General features: G+C 41.8%; 1 non-coding gene across 1 annotated transcript; it reads right to left on the bottom strand.

The window, feature by feature from the left end:
* Nucleotides 1-1,355: 1,355 nt before the first annotated feature.
* On the bottom strand, nucleotides 1,356-1,463 carry LOC112746058 (small nucleolar RNA R71). The gene has a single exon (XR_003173958.1). It is a non-coding gene; the product is annotated as a small nucleolar RNA R71 (small nucleolar RNA).
* Between the last annotated feature and the right edge of the window lie 7,381 nt (nucleotides 1,464-8,844).

Below are 8,844 nucleotides of genomic sequence, written 5' to 3' on the forward strand. Positions count from 1 at the left end.
TTTGTTCAATTTTGTCATTCAGATACTTTTATGATTATTTAATGCAAGGATTATTTCTTTTTAATTCAATTTCAATTCCAATAATCATGTCTTCTTTTAATTCCCTTTCATGCGCTATGGATTCTTTATTTACAATGCGTGAGTAGTTTTCTTACTTGATGGGGAGTTGATTAAAAGGAACTCTTGAGTTGGAAGGATTGAAAGAAAATTTGTAATTGGGTTAAATGTTGGATTGCTATCCTGTCGCCGACGCCAATCCCTTTGAACTAAGTGGGTTGCAACTTGTGAACAGATCTGACATTCCAACTTGTTTGACTTTTCCTTACCTAGTAAAGGATAACCAAACAGAATAACCATTAATTATAAATTAATCTTACAATCACACCATCAATGATAGAGATTCTAACCAATCAATTCCCAGTCAAGGCCTTTATTTATATTCTTTACAATTCCTCAATTTAAATTCCAATCTACTTAGCTCAACTTCTTGGAACATCTGATTAATAAAACAGCATACCTTTCTGCAACTCGTTGGGAGACGACCTGGGACTTAAAACTCCCAGTAATTTTAATTTAAACTCTCTGTGACATATTTCTAAATTGATAGGCAGATTTTTGGTGAGTTAAGAACTATACTTGCAACGTAACCATTTTAATAAATTTTTAATTCACCAGCTTCTGCTTCCCAACAATTTTTGGCGCCGTTGCCGGGGAGTTGCAATAGAGTGCTAATTTTATTAATTAGAATTTATTTATTTGCATTTTATTTAATTTTGCTACTATGAGCTTCATGTTTCTTCCGTCAAATGACACGTTCACTTCCTGATCCGCGCTTGCTAATATTCGATCCTGAAATTGAAAAGACTATTTCACGAATAAGGCGAGAACAGCGTAGGTTAGCCCGCTCTGAGGGCGGATCTGAAAGTGAATCTGAGGAAGAAACCAGCCCCCGTTCTACTGATTCAGTTGTTTTACGTGCAGAAAACATGGCAGCTAGAAGAGTTACCATTCAGGAGGAAGGAGCTCCTGATTTTACAATGCAACCGTGTCAAGCGCATCATCCAGCGGTAGCTACGGATTTTGAAATAAAGACCGTACTGCTAAATTTGATGCCCAAGTTTCATGGCCTACCTGCTCAAGAGCCTATCAATCACTTGAGAGATTTCCAGGCAGCCTGTTCTACTGTCAGGCGTGATGGCACTGATGAAACTTCAATTCTGATGAAAGCTTTTCCGTTCTCTCTTGAGGGAAAAGCAAGAGAGTGGTATTACACTCAACCTCTAGCAAATGTATCCAACTGGGATACACTCAGAAAGGAGTTTCTGGAGAAATTCTTTCCATCTGAAGTTACTGATAAACTGAGGAATGATATCTCTACAATTGTTCAGGATGACAATGAGACTCTCTTCGAATACTGGGAGCGCTTCAATAATCTTCTGGAAGCATGCCCCCACCACATGATTGACAAGATCGTGCTACTCAGCTATATCACACAAGGTATGAGGCCCCAAGATAAGACCACATTAGAAAGTGCCAGCAATGGGTCTATGAAGAAGTACAAGACCACTGATGAAGCTTGGCAATTGATCAGTGATTTAGCTGAATCTACTCGAAACCACAGACAGAAGCAAGGCCATTTCAAAGCCGTTGCAGAAGTATCTTCTGGCATAGAGACTGCTGCTCTAAATCAAAGCATCTGTGAGATGACCAACCTGCTAAAGCAAATGCAGTTGAATCAACAAGCTCAGCAAACTCAACCGCAGCAAAACCAACAACTAGTTCCACAAAGAATTTGTGGAATTTGTGCTGATTACAGCCATTACACTGATGAATGCCCGCAGCTCCAATAAGAAGACAACATGGTGGCATTCACTCACAACTTCTATGACCGCCCCAACCAAGGGTACAATCAAAGTGGAAATAATAACCATGGATGGCAGGACAATTCAAACCAGAATTGGAGGGACAACAATAATAGGGGAGGCAGAGATAATCAGGGAAATCAGATGTGGAATAATAACAACAACAGGCAGCAAAATCAACCTTACTGAACACCTCACCTGAGGCAAAACCAAGGACCACCGAACAATCAGCAGCAAATCTCTCAATTTGCTCATTCTTCGGTATCTTCTAATGAAGATTTATTACAAGCTTTTGAGAAAAGACAACTGGCCATGGAAAGTACCATCATGAACACTATTAATGCCAGTCTGAATGGTCTCACCTCTACTCTGCAAGCTTTTATGACACAGCTTGGTTCAACACAAAATTCCAGTAACTAACCTTCAAGCACCACTGGAATCCCCTCTCAACTATTACCCAACCCAAAGGGGGGCATTAATGCCATCACCCTGAGGTCTGGAACTACACTGCAGGAGAGGAATCAGGAGGAACCAAGCTCACCAGAATACGCCTCAGCTGAAGAGGTGGTGGAAATCAAAGATGTTGAAGAGGAAGAGGATATACAGGACATAGCTGAAGAAGAGATAGCTCAACCACAAGAAGAAGCACCAAAAGGCGCAGGCACCACGGAACCCACTGTTCCCATTCCATTTCCACAGCTTGCAAGGAAGCCCAGGAAGCAGCTGGAACCTGATCCTAAAATGGTAGAAATATTCAAAAAGATTGAGGTAACTGTTCCCCTTTTTGATGTTATTCAGCAGGTACCTAAATATGCAAAGTTTCTAAAAGACTTATGTATCCATAAAGACAAAATTAATGAATTAGAAACTATTCCTTTAGGTAGTTCTATATCTGCTTTAATGGGAGGATTACCTGAAAAATGTAGTGATCCAGGTCCTTGCATAGTTAGTTGTACTATTGGTGGTGTAGTAATTTATGATTGCATGTGTGATTTAGGAGCATGTGTCAGTATAATGCCTTTGTCCATATATGATGTTTTGAGGCTCCCTCCCTTAAAAAGGTCGGCAGCTCGTTTTGTGTTAGCAGATAAAAGCATTATTACAATGGCTGGAGTTGCTGAAGATGTTTTAGTGAACATTAAAGGGCTCACATTTCCCACTGATTTTTATATCTTGGAGATGCCCCATAATGATTCAGATAAGCCATCATCGATCCTACTTAGAAGACCATTCCTGAAGACATCAAAATTCAAATTGGATGCTTTTTCAGGAACATACTCCTTTGAAATAGATGGCCACATAGTGATCTTCAATCTGAATGGAGTCATTGACAACCCCCCAGAAGATCGTTCTATCTTCCAGTGTGATGTCATAGACGAAAGTGTGGCTGAAGTTCAAAAAGAAGAGTTTGAAGAAAGGTACACTGGACAAGGTCCAAGTGTGGGGACCCTCTTAACTGACAATGAAGACACTTCGCCATTTTCACAAGCCCCAGATAATCCAGAGCCTGCCCACGATCAAAAGTTAGATTGAAACCTCTCCCTCCACATCTCAAATATGCTAATCTTGAGGATGAGCAGAAGCTTCCGGTTATTATTGCAAGGGAACTGACTTCTCAACAAGAAGAGCAGTTACTTGATGTACTGAGGAAGCATAAGAAGGCAATTGGGTGGAGTTTGGCAGACATAGTGGGAATTAACCCTCAAGTATGCGAGCACAGAATATTTTTAGAAGAGGGAGCAAGACCTGTCCGTCAACCACAAAGAAGATTGAATCCCACCATCCTGGAAGTTGTCAAAAAGGAAGTAACCAGACTATTGGAAGCAGGTATCATATATCCCATTTCAGACAGTGAATGGGTAAGCCCAGTACAAGTGGTGCCCAAGAAGTCTGGAGTCACTACAGTGAAGAATGAGCATGGAGAGCTCATAGCAACTAGAGTTCAGAATGCTTGGAGAGTCTGCATTAATTACAAGCGTCTCAACCAAGCTACCCGTAAGGATCACTACCCACTTCCATTCATTGATCAAATGCTGGATCGCCTGTCAGGTAAATCACATTATTGCTTTCTAGATGGTTACACAGGTTATTTCCAGATTCATATAGCTCCTGAGGATCAGGAAAAGACTACTTTTACATGTCCTTTTGGGACTTATGCTTATAAGAGAATGCCATTTGGCTTGTGCAATGCACCAGCCACCTTCCAAAGGTGCATGATGAGTCTTTTCTCTGATCTTATTGAGAACTGTATAGAAGTTTTTATGGATGATTTTAGCGTTTATGGTGATTCTTTTAACCTTTGCTTAGATGGATTATCTAGAGTATTAGATAGATGTGTTAATACAAACCTTGTATTGAATTTCGAAAAATGCCACTTTATGGTAAAGCAAGGGATTGTATTAGGACATGTGGTATCTAATAATGGCATTTCTGTAGACCCAGCAAAGGTGAATGTTATTTCTAGTTTACCTTACCCCTCTTCTGTGAGGGAAGTCCGTTCGTTCCTTGGCCATGCAGGTTTCTACAGGAGATTTATTAAGGACTTTAGTAAGGTAGCACTTCCCTTATCCAGATTACTGCAAAAGGATATTGAGTTCGAGTTCAGTGAGGATTGCAAACAAGCGTTTGATAAGCTGAAGACCGCTCTAACTCAGGCTCCAATTGTGAGAGGACCAGACTGGAGCTAGCCATTTGAAATCATGTGCGATACTTCCAACCATGCAGTAGGCGCAGCGCTGGCTCAGCATGAAGGTAAGGATCCTTTTGTTATTGCCTATGCGTCTAAGACTTTAGACACTGCCCAGTCCAATTATACTACTACTGAGAAAGAGCTACTTGCTATTGTTTTTGCTCTGGATAAATTCCGGGCTTATTTACTTGGCACTAGAGTAGTAGTGTATTCGGACCATGCAGCTCTAAAGTATCTATTAGCTAAAAAGAAATCCAAACCAAGACTTATACGTTGGATACTGCTGTTACAAGAATTTGATTTAGAAATAAAGGATAGGAGTGGTAATCAAAATTTAGTAGCAGACCACTTGAGTCGCCTTGAACATATTAAGGATGATTCTACTCCTATAGATGATAATTTTCCTTTTGACAACCTGCAAGCAGTATCTGAGGTAGTCCCTTGGTATGCACCTGTTGCTAATTATTTAGTTAGCCGCACATTTCCTCCACATTTTTCTAAACATCAAAGAGACAAGCTGAAAAGCGAGTCTAAATATTATATATCGGATGACCCATATTTATGGAGATGTGGCGCTGACCAGATAATTAGACGTTGTGTACCTCAATCAGAATTCCAGTCCATTTTAGAGGCATGTCACTCATCTGAGAGTGGAGGACACTTTGGCCCTCAAAGAACAGCTAGAAAGATCTTAGACTGCGGATTCTGGTGGCCTACTCTTTTTAGAGATGCTGCTGAGTTTTGTAAATCTTGTCACCCATGCCAGAAATTTGGTAATATATCCAGGAGGGATGAGATGCCGCAACACTATATGCTTTTCTGTGAAATTTTTGATGTATGGGGCATTGACTTCATGGGTCCATTTCCAAATTCTAGTGGATATTTTTATATATTGTTAGCTGTGGATTACGTTTCCAAATGGGTGGAAGCAATTCCTACCCGCACTGACGATGCTAACACTGTTGTTTCCTTTGTGAGAAACCATATTATATGCCGCTTTGGATCACCACGAGCGATCGTGAGCGATCAAGGCACCTATTTTTGTAACAGGAGACTAATAGGATTGATGAAGAAGCATGGGATAATCCATAAAGTTGCAACAGCTTACCATCCCCAAACTAATGGGCAAGCCGATGTGTCGAATAGAGAAATTAACCGTATCTTGCAAAAGATAGTAAAGCCTCATAGAAAAGACTAGAGCACCAGACTACAAGATGCACTATGAGCATATAGAACAGCATACAAGACACCCATTGGGATGAGTCCCTTCCGCTTGGTTTATGGAAAAGCTTTTCATCACCCAGTTGAAATAGAACACAGAGCCTTCTGGGCAGTTAAGGAGTGCAACATGGGAATTGAGAATGCTGGAGCTGAAAGAAAGTTGCAACTGCAGGAACTGGAGAACCTTCGCCTGGAAGCTTATGAGAACTCCAGAATATACAAGGAAAAGATGAAAGCTGTGCATGATCAAAACATCAAGAAGAGAGAGTTCCAACCTGGAGATTTTGTTCTCCTTTACAAATCTCGACTAAGGCTCATACCCGGTAAGTTGAGATCAAAATGGGAAGGTCCATACAGAATAGAGAAGGCTGAACCGTACAGAGTCTATCACCTAAGCCATCCTTCAAGCTCTGAACTTATTAAGGTTAATGGACAACGCCTGAAGCTATACCATGGTGAGAAGGTGCAGAAAAATAAGGAGCTTGAGATCTTCCGCTTGGAAGACCCCCACATCGCAACAGATTGAGCTATTGGAGCGTCCAACTTACGGACGTAAAAGCAAAGTGCTTGGTGGGAGACAACCCACCGCAGTATGATCGTTCTTTTCTTCACTTTTAGTTTTTTTTTTTCTTTAATAACTCTTCTCTTTATTAGTGCTTTCGTGCTCTTTCAATTACATGTCTTTACTTTCCTTAAAAAAAAATTTTTTTTTTCGCTGCACGACGCGATCGCACTAGCGACGCGTCTGCGTGACAGGGGGAGTAAAGAAAAATAAAAAAATGAATAGAAAGTTACGCAGGAGCAGCGCTGGAGTCGTGCCAATGGCACAAATTGACCCACGCGACCGCGTCCTTGACGCGTTCGCGTCGCATGGGAATCATAGCCTCCCACGCGACCGCGTGCCCCACGCGGCCGCGTGCTCTACATTTTCGACGTAAAAGGGTGCACAATGCTATCTTGTGCGAGAGTGGTGCTGGATTGGTGCTGGAAGCACAATCCTTGTCACGCGACCGCGTCGCCGACGCGGCTGCGTCAATTATTTTTTGACGCACACTCACGCGATCGCATGACCCACGCGATCGCGTCACCCAATTTTGGCAATTAAAATGAATCAAACAGAGAGTTGTGCTGGAGCGAGGCTGCACTCGCGCCAGCAGCGCAACATAGGTCACGCGACCGCGTGACCGACGCGATCGCGTCCCCTTCCCTCACGCGTGCCCCAGGCGGCCGCGTCGCATGCGCCACACAGCTCAACCTAAGTTGCCAAATTATCTTATCTTTCTTTCCTCCAAATCCTAATTTTTCTTTTCCCTCCTTCTTTCTTCTTTCCACCTTCCCCTTTCTATCTCACCTCTCACTCTCTCTCTCTCTCTCCTCCATTAACAAGGTTTTACCTTCTTCTTCCTTCTTCTCTTTTCTATCATTCTTATTATATTATATATATATATTATTATTTTCTTTTTCTTTTCTTTTTCTTTTCAAATTTTTATTTTTCTTCTTCTTCTTTTCCTTTTACATGGTGTTAGAAACCTTTTGAGTCATCATCCCTCATTATATGCTTGTGGATTATTGTAAATTGTTTGACAATTATTTTTCTCCTATTTAAGGGATTGCTTGCATGTTTATCTTCATATTTTCTATACCCTATTCACCATGCATGCTATATGTTTGTGAAAAAGCTCATGTGGTATTATGCACTTCTCTATGTTGCTATACTATTCAATGCTTGCTTTTCACAACTTTCCCTTATTATTTTATTAATTAAATTTAATTGTCAATACAAACGTGATAGTTTGTTACAAATGGTAATCTAAATTGGACATTGAATGTTTGATATATGCTACTCATGCCTTTGCCTGCATGCCAATAAACCTCTTGCATTCTATTGTCCTACATGCACTTGCTATACTTCCATTGATGAGCTTTTCACATGTAATCCAGACCATGTGTTAATGCCATTTATCTTTATTGTGCATTGACTATCAGTTACAATACCCTCTTCCTTGCTCTATCTCTTTGAATTTAATCTCCTTTCTCTTCCCTTCTTTCAGGATGGCCACCAAGAAAGGAAAAGAGAAAGCTACTTCCAAACCACCAGCAAGAAGAGGAACTAAAAGAGCATTAGTGGCAGAGCCTTCTTCAACCGCAGTCAGGCCCTCAACAAAACGAGTCAAGAGGATAATAAAGGTTGACGAAAAGGAGAAAGCTTTTCCAGCAAAGGACACTGCGCGATTTCCCAATTGCTACTGAGAGAAGATGTTCCCTATCCTAACAGAAAGGAACTATAACAAAGAATACCTTCTTATCCTCCCGTCCAATATTGCCACCCTTGTTGAGCCGCAAATTGAGCGAAGACAATGGGGTTTCCTACGGAGACAGCCAAGGCAGGTCAATCTTTCTTGGGTAGTTGAGTTCTACTCCAACTTCTACATACCGACCCTGCAGTCTGTTTATGTCCGGCAGAAGCAAGTCCCCATCACAGAAGAGGCCATTCAGCAAGTTCTGAGTCTTCCCCCTATTCCAGCAGGAATGGACGCTTTTTAAGAAGCCACCCTTTAGCGCCAGAGATACCAATTTGACTGGGACTCCGTTCTCGGAGTCATTGCATTACCTGGCAGCCGTTGGATCTACGGATACCACCGTACCCGCCCTAAGAGAATCTTGACTTCCGCACTTACCTTGGAGGCTCGCATATGGGCACAGATCATGTCCCATTACGTCTTTCCGAGCACTCATGAGTCCTCCTTCACTGCAGACATGGCTGTTCTACTATGGTGCATCCTTACAGACCAACCTCTGAATCTCTCAAGACACATCCGGAATGCTATGGAGCATGTACAAATCGCGGGCAACCTACCTTTTCCCGCCCTGGTCTCAGATCTTGTCTCAGCAGCTGGAGTCTCCTACAGAGCTGGGGACACCAAAGCCATGCTTCCACGGGATGATCAATATGTCCCTAACGGGAAATACCTCAGACTTTCAGCAGCCACTACAAGCCAGCCTACTGAGCCAGTTGAAGATATTCCTTCTTCAACACCACAAGCATCTACCACTGAGAAATTGCTCCAGCAG

The sequence above is a fragment of the Arachis hypogaea genome, chromosome 14, assembly GCF_003086295.3.
Source record: "Arachis hypogaea cultivar Tifrunner chromosome 14, arahy.Tifrunner.gnm2.J5K5, whole genome shotgun sequence".
NCBI classification, from domain to species: Eukaryota; Viridiplantae; Streptophyta; class Magnoliopsida; order Fabales; family Fabaceae; genus Arachis; species Arachis hypogaea.